The sequence below is a fragment of the Fukomys damarensis genome, unplaced genomic scaffold (genome assembly GCF_012274545.1).
Source record: "Fukomys damarensis isolate Sample0158 unplaced genomic scaffold, DMR_v1.0_HiC HiC_scaffold_24, whole genome shotgun sequence".
In the NCBI taxonomy this organism is placed as follows: domain Eukaryota; kingdom Metazoa; phylum Chordata; class Mammalia; order Rodentia; family Bathyergidae; genus Fukomys; species Fukomys damarensis.
The window spans coordinates 66,618,077-66,624,558 of record NW_022900936.1 but is presented as its reverse complement, the minus strand read 5'-3'; positions in this window follow the sequence as shown (position 1 = coordinate 66,624,558).

Below are 6,482 nucleotides of genomic sequence, written 5' to 3'. Positions count from 1 at the left end.
CCAGCGCGGAGGGAGGGAGCGGGAGGGGGCTCGGGGAGGGATGGAGACGGAGAGGGGATCGGGACCCGGGCGGAGCCGAGAGCGAAGTGGTCGCCAGGCCCGCGGAGGACCGAGCGAGGAGGCGAGGACCAGGAAGACGCGGCCGGCTCCTGGGCTTGCGGCAAACTTTAAACGAGGAGGACCACCTGAAGCGCAGTTTTGCCCTCTTCTTGTCCCCCAGTGAGGCCGGGTTACCGACCGCCCCACCCTGCCGCACAGGCAGAGTGGGCCCGGAGTTTGGATGGAAAGAGGCGACCGCCGCACGCTACATCCCCAGCCCCCGCGGTCCTCTCCCTTCGGTAGTGCAGTGCAGGAGCGGCCAGCCACCCTCCTTCCGGGCCGACACAATGGGACTGGGGGTTGGAAGCTTGCCTACCCTAGGACCCACAGCGATCCTACCTTCTCTTTCCCCATCCCGTGCATTCCCCTCCAATTCCTAGAGAATCCAACCTCCTTCCACGTTTCTCACCGTCCTCCCTTCGGCTCTCAACCTGCTCCTCACCCTTCGGTGCCGGCTCTACTACCATCCCTGTTCCCACTTTCCCTCATCTTTCAGCAGGTCCTCTTCCCTTCTTTACTCTCTATATTCGGAAGAGTCCTCTCACCTTTTCTGAGCCGGGATAAACGACCCTGAGGAAGGCGCCCGGATGCGAACTTGGGCCTCAGAGATAGACCTCAAAACTAGGATGAAAAGGAACCAGAATAAGAGGCAGCTTGGAAAGAAACCACCCTGCCCCAAATCTAGGTTCCTAAGGGAGGAGAAAGGGAGATAAAATATGGTTTAGGGTGAGAGGCTTGGTTAATCTTAGGGCAGAACCATCCCGGGCCTTGTGGTAGGGGAGGTGGACCGCTCAGGAGGTGGGGCTGCCTCCTGCTGAGCAGGAGAAAGGTCTGGCTGGGGGAGTGCAGGGGTGTGGGGGCAGCTTCTTTCCTTTGTCAACAGCTGGCTACCAGCTTGGGAAGGAATGGCTGGATAGGTCATCTCTTTCCAGGGAGTGAGTGCCAGAGCCTTCCTCCTTCCAGAGTTCACAACAGCCCCCTTTGTCACTGTGCACCTCAAGTACCTTTTAGGTACACACTGTGTGCAGTGTCCCATGCAAGTAGAACAGAAAGCTACAGGGCTGAGCTCTTGACCGAAGAGGCTGCTCAGCACACCAGTTTGATCCCGGACACTTGTAGGTATGTTGGAGGAGGAGAGCATGGATAGTGCCAGGAGGCAAGGCTTGGCCCACAGGATGGTCTCAAGAGGCATCAGGAGAGGACTGGCTATAGACGTCTCTTGGTTCAGGTGGGATGGAGCTGGGCTCATTTTGTCTGGCTGGAGAGGGAGGAATCAGCACTCCTTCCCCAGCAGCTGCCTTTTCAGGAGGAGGCCTGATAGGAAGAGTGCCTTTACCACTACAGCAGACCAGAAAAGCAGAGAAGCCCAGAGTCCCCGTGTGGCTCTGTGGATTGCCATCTCCACTCTGGGATAAGGAAACTTAAAAACTTTCTGGCCTTAAGGTAACCCTCCTGGCTTGTTTGAAGGCCCTCCTAGTAGCTACTTCTTACGAAGGCTCAGAGCTGGAAGAGGGCTTGGAGACTGTTTTCTTCAGGGGACTCACAATCTCAGATGCTTACAGAGGATAGGCAGGTAATGATGTGTTGAGTGGCCTGTTCTGTGGACAACTGGATATTCACTGGCCAAGTGAAGTGGTCTGAACAGAGGCAATTTATAGCCCTTAAGTACTCTGACCCCCAATATCTATAGATGAGGAAATGTTTTTCAGTACTTGAGAGTGAACCTGGGACTTTTGCAGTGACCTACATCCCCAGGCATTTTGGTTTTTATATTTAGACAGGTTCTTAGAAAGTTGCTCAGGCTTTACCTTGTGATCTTTCTGCCTCGTTTTCCCTCAGTGGTGGGATTACAGGCCTGTACAACTGCACCTGGCTTAGATCAAGAAATTAAGGTTCTAAGATGTGCATATATCCACTTTGGATATGTCCATTATTATATCTCCTTGTATTTAGGAGATTGGTTGGAATATCCTATCTCTGATTTATTGGAACTCTGGCTTATCTTTACCTGCAGGGCCCACTAGTGTTCTTCTGAGAGAAGGTAAGTTCCTTAGGTCAGGGAACCATCTTGTCTTTTATAACTTTGAATGCATCACATCCATTGATACAAGTTCTCGATGTAGCACCAAGATCAGAAGTCAGTTCTCCTGTCTGCTTTCCCACTAGGAGCCCAGTGAATATAAATCAATTTCATTTTTTACATAAAAGAAAAGAAAAGCCCAGTAACTTCTCTTTTCCCTAATATAGCAAAGCCTTATTTGGAGGTTGGATGAGAAAAGACTGGAAATTCACATCAGATGGCCAGGGGTCCTGGGAACATCCAGAAAGCTCTGGACCCTGCGTGTGGGTTTAAAGAGGAAGGGGGCTCCCAGCAAGTGGGTAGAAGGATGGCAGGTATTTGTGGAAACGCAGTATGGCAGGGGTGAAGTTTTCTGAGTGGAGTGTGTGTATTCAGGAAGAAGATGCCCTGGGTTGGATTATTTGCAACACTATCTCGTGGTCATGGTTACTCAGTCTTGGTCATCCTCCCGTGTGCTACAGGGAAAGTCAATAGAATAGCAACCCACATGGTTACCAGTCAGCCAATTCACTATTTTCATTGAGCATCAAAGGGGTAGAATGGACACAGAGGACCAAAGGACAAAATCCCTGTGTAGAAGCGTCGGGTCATCTTGTTACATCACCTCGAAGGAGTCTGGGCTGAGCTTTGGTTCCCTGCCACCCATTCTTCCTTCTCCTGACAGTAGCCAGATGTCCCCTGATTGTCAAGTTTTGGCTTGGTGGTGGCCTCGTTATAGGGTAGATGAGACTGAGGGGGGCTATTAGTTAACGTGTTCATTAATATTGAGCATTTTGTGCCAAGCACCATGCTAGGAGCTCTGGAGACAATAATAAGCAAGATGCGTCTCTGATCCTTTTGTATAAATCAGTATAACTAGAAGAACACAATTGTCAGTATCTCTTCCACATCTGTGATGGAACTGTCCCCCTCCCTCTGATCATCTAGGTGACCTGACAGCTACCGTCGTCGACTGTATCCAGCTAGGATTCACCTTAGCTGGTCCCTACTTCTCAGTGCCCTCTCCCTGCCTCAGAGTTCACACTTGATCAGTGGGGCTGAGTACCTCCTTTATGCCTGTGGTGCTGACGAAGCAAGCCAGGCATCTGGAGACCTGGAGATGTCAGCTTTGGGGAGAGAGGCTTTAGGGTCCGAACCCCACTCTTTCCCTTATTCAGTTACCTTCCCCCTAGCCTGTCTTCGTTTCTCAATGACACTAGTGCATGGTGTGTGTATGTATTGAAAGTAGTTATTTATAATGAACAAACTTTCTTTATATTCGGATCTTTGCATTTGAAGTTAGCCATCACTAAGTTGATCTTAAATTTATGACCATGTTTGACTATCTTGTCTTAAATATATGACAAGAAGCTAAGCAAGGATTTTTTTTTTTTTTTTTTTTGGTGCTGGGATGGTACCCAGGGCTTGCACATGCTAGGCAAGCACTTTGCCACAGAGATATCCCCCAGCCCCAAAGTAAGTGTGCTGTCTTTTGTAGCTTGTATGCGCAGCACCTGGAGCTTCACTGGTATAATACTGTACTCTTCCAACCTCCTTTCCTGTGGCTTTGGTTCCATGACAGCTGCTTAGTCAAGGAGCTGGTTCTCTAATGAGTGATCTGGAAAAGGATTTTGAGCATGCCAGTCTCTTTCTCAGATAGATCTCCTCCAAGCCTCCCCTTCTGAGAAATTTCTCTTGTAACTGGCTTGAACGCTAGCAAGTGGCAGGGAGAAGTTCCAGCTGGGAGCAGAGTTCTGAAAGGAATGTGGGGGAGCAAGTTGAGTGTTCCATGGCTCTGCCATGTCCCTTCCCTTCCCTTCTGTTTTAGTGTTTTGCTTTCCTAAGCACGAGAAATGCAAACTAAGCCTAGCAAAGTATATGCTTAAGTCCTGGAATGACCAAGGGGCTCACCAATAAGAAAGTATGGAGTTGGTGGCTTGAGAGTGGATGGAAAAACAAAAGAAGATAGTTTTCTGCAGATACCATGGGGAAAGTGGAAGGACAGACCCCTGGCTGGAGGCCGGGATTGGAACGTTTGACATTAAGCACACCTCCCAACAGTTGGTCCGGGTCTCCTCATCCACTCTGCCTTCAAATGGGAGGACAAGGATTTCACTTGCAGCACTTGAAAGCTTCAAAGGCAGCTCTGCGCACGCTGCGTCCTGCCATAACACTGCCTCCATTGATCTGCCTCTAATAAGGATGACTCAATCAGGACAGCACATGCAACGGGTTTGAATTTGAAGTCCTGTCAATATTAACAGAATATCATTGCATTTGAACCAGGACGGTCTCTGGCTGGCATCTTCTGTGATGGGAAAGGTTGGTTCTTGGAGGATGAGTGGCCACCATCTGTTCTACCCATCCCCTGAGAATCAAATTAGAAGAGCTAGGTTTCAAGTGCTGAGGGAGGAGCCTGGGTCAGCAGAGGGAGGCTTCTGAGCGCGTGAGTGCTTCTGCTAAACTGTCAGATTTTTCACCTATAAAGACAAGGTAGAGAATGGAGATTACACTTCCTTCTTAATTTGCCAGGAATGTATTTTTCACTTTTGTTGTGGATTATTTGTGGGAGTGTTTTGTCCTAAGCCAGTTTCCAATTCCCTTGCACCTTCATAGAGTGCATTCTGTTAGCCTAAACTGGAGCCAAACCTCACTGTAAGGTAAGTGTGCTGGCTGTTGAGGTGTGTGTGTTGTGTGTATTGTGTGTGTGTGTGTGTGTGCGTGCGCGCATGTGTAAATATGCACATACTTAGGTACTATGTGTTACAGGATGGGCTGTCTGGTTTGGTCCCTGGATTATCTGCACACTATCCCTCCACAGAACTGACACGAGGCCACCAGGGAGGCAACTTCAAGGAAATGGCTGTGGTGTAGCAGTTGAGATCCATCCCTCTTGCCATCCTTGCTTGTCTACCTCCCTTCTGACTACCACTGCCTCAGAATCCCTCCTGTATGGAGTACAAAAGATCTGCAGTTGCCCCTTAATTATTCAGGGATGGATGGATCTAGTGTATAAAGCACCCAGCACCCAACCTGGGCCCCTTCTTGCCCTTCTTTTGGTGCCTTGAGTAATTCTATATCTGGAGTGAGAAGCTGGGAGATCTTATCATTTAATATCAACTTTTGTTTCTAGCAGCCTGTTCCCTTTGCTTCCCTTCCCTTAAGGTGCCTGAGGGAGGCTGCAAGCCCAAGATCCCTCCTCTACCCTAAGCAGACTACTTTTAAGGTACACACATTGCTAAGTTGACTCGTGTGTATTTCTGCCCAAAAGCAGGACAGAAGAGGAAAATACCACCAGCACCTGCTCTTGCAGTCGAGTAAGTCCCTGTAGATTTCCCAGGATCCTGGTTTTCTTTCCTTCTCCCTTTTCATAGAGTCTTATCTTCAGCTTATTGACCCTGGTTCCTTGGGTCGAATTAGGAGTCTAAAAGTGTAGAGCAGTATCCTTGTGGTGGGCACACCCACACAGAACAGATCTAAGGAACATCTCTGTTAAAGTCCACCATTTTCTTGCATGTGGCACCTGCTTCCTGTCACCGTAGCTCCAGTTTCTAGAGTGAATCTTTGCACGCTGGGGTGTGGGATGGAGAGAAAGCTGACTGTGTGCAGGCCAAGCAGCTTCTCGTAGGCCTCTGCATGTGAGCAACAGTGGCCTGGGGCAGCTCATCAGCAAGTCCACTGGTTCCCATAAGAATCACCTGGAGAGTTTTTAGAAATAGTTAATACTGACTTAACTAAGTCCTGAGGTTGGAGCCTGGGCACTGGCATTTTGGGGGTTTCTGATAGGCAGCCCTGGTTGACAGCCACTCACCCAAACTTTCCTAGGCTCCACCCAGCCCCTCCCCCCAATGGCCTATGGAATTTCTGACCCCTCAGCCCTTCAAAACAGCCAGGTCCTTTCTCATAGGTCCCAGCTATGGCTGCTGGCATCCAGAAGAGAGCTACTGTTTGTGTTCCTGAGTTCTGAATGTAGCGACTTTTTATTGCATGCTGATTTAGGAACTCCTTTCTAGTACAATTTTATGGTCATTTTTTTTAAAAAAGCATTTACAAAAGTAATGCATATATACATTCAGTGCATTAGCATATTTCTAGATATGCACCTAAATTGTAATCACAGTACCTAAGCTATTTTGTAAGCATTCTTTTCAATTTAACAACAAATTGTAATAATTTCCCCAATCTTATGTGTTCCTCCAAAATGGGCTTTATAATGGATCCCTGTATCCCATCATATGAGTTTACCACGATTTATTTCCCAGACCCTCTGTCCTTGGACATTTAAATCATAAGCTGTTTTTCATTATTATAAATAACACTGCAG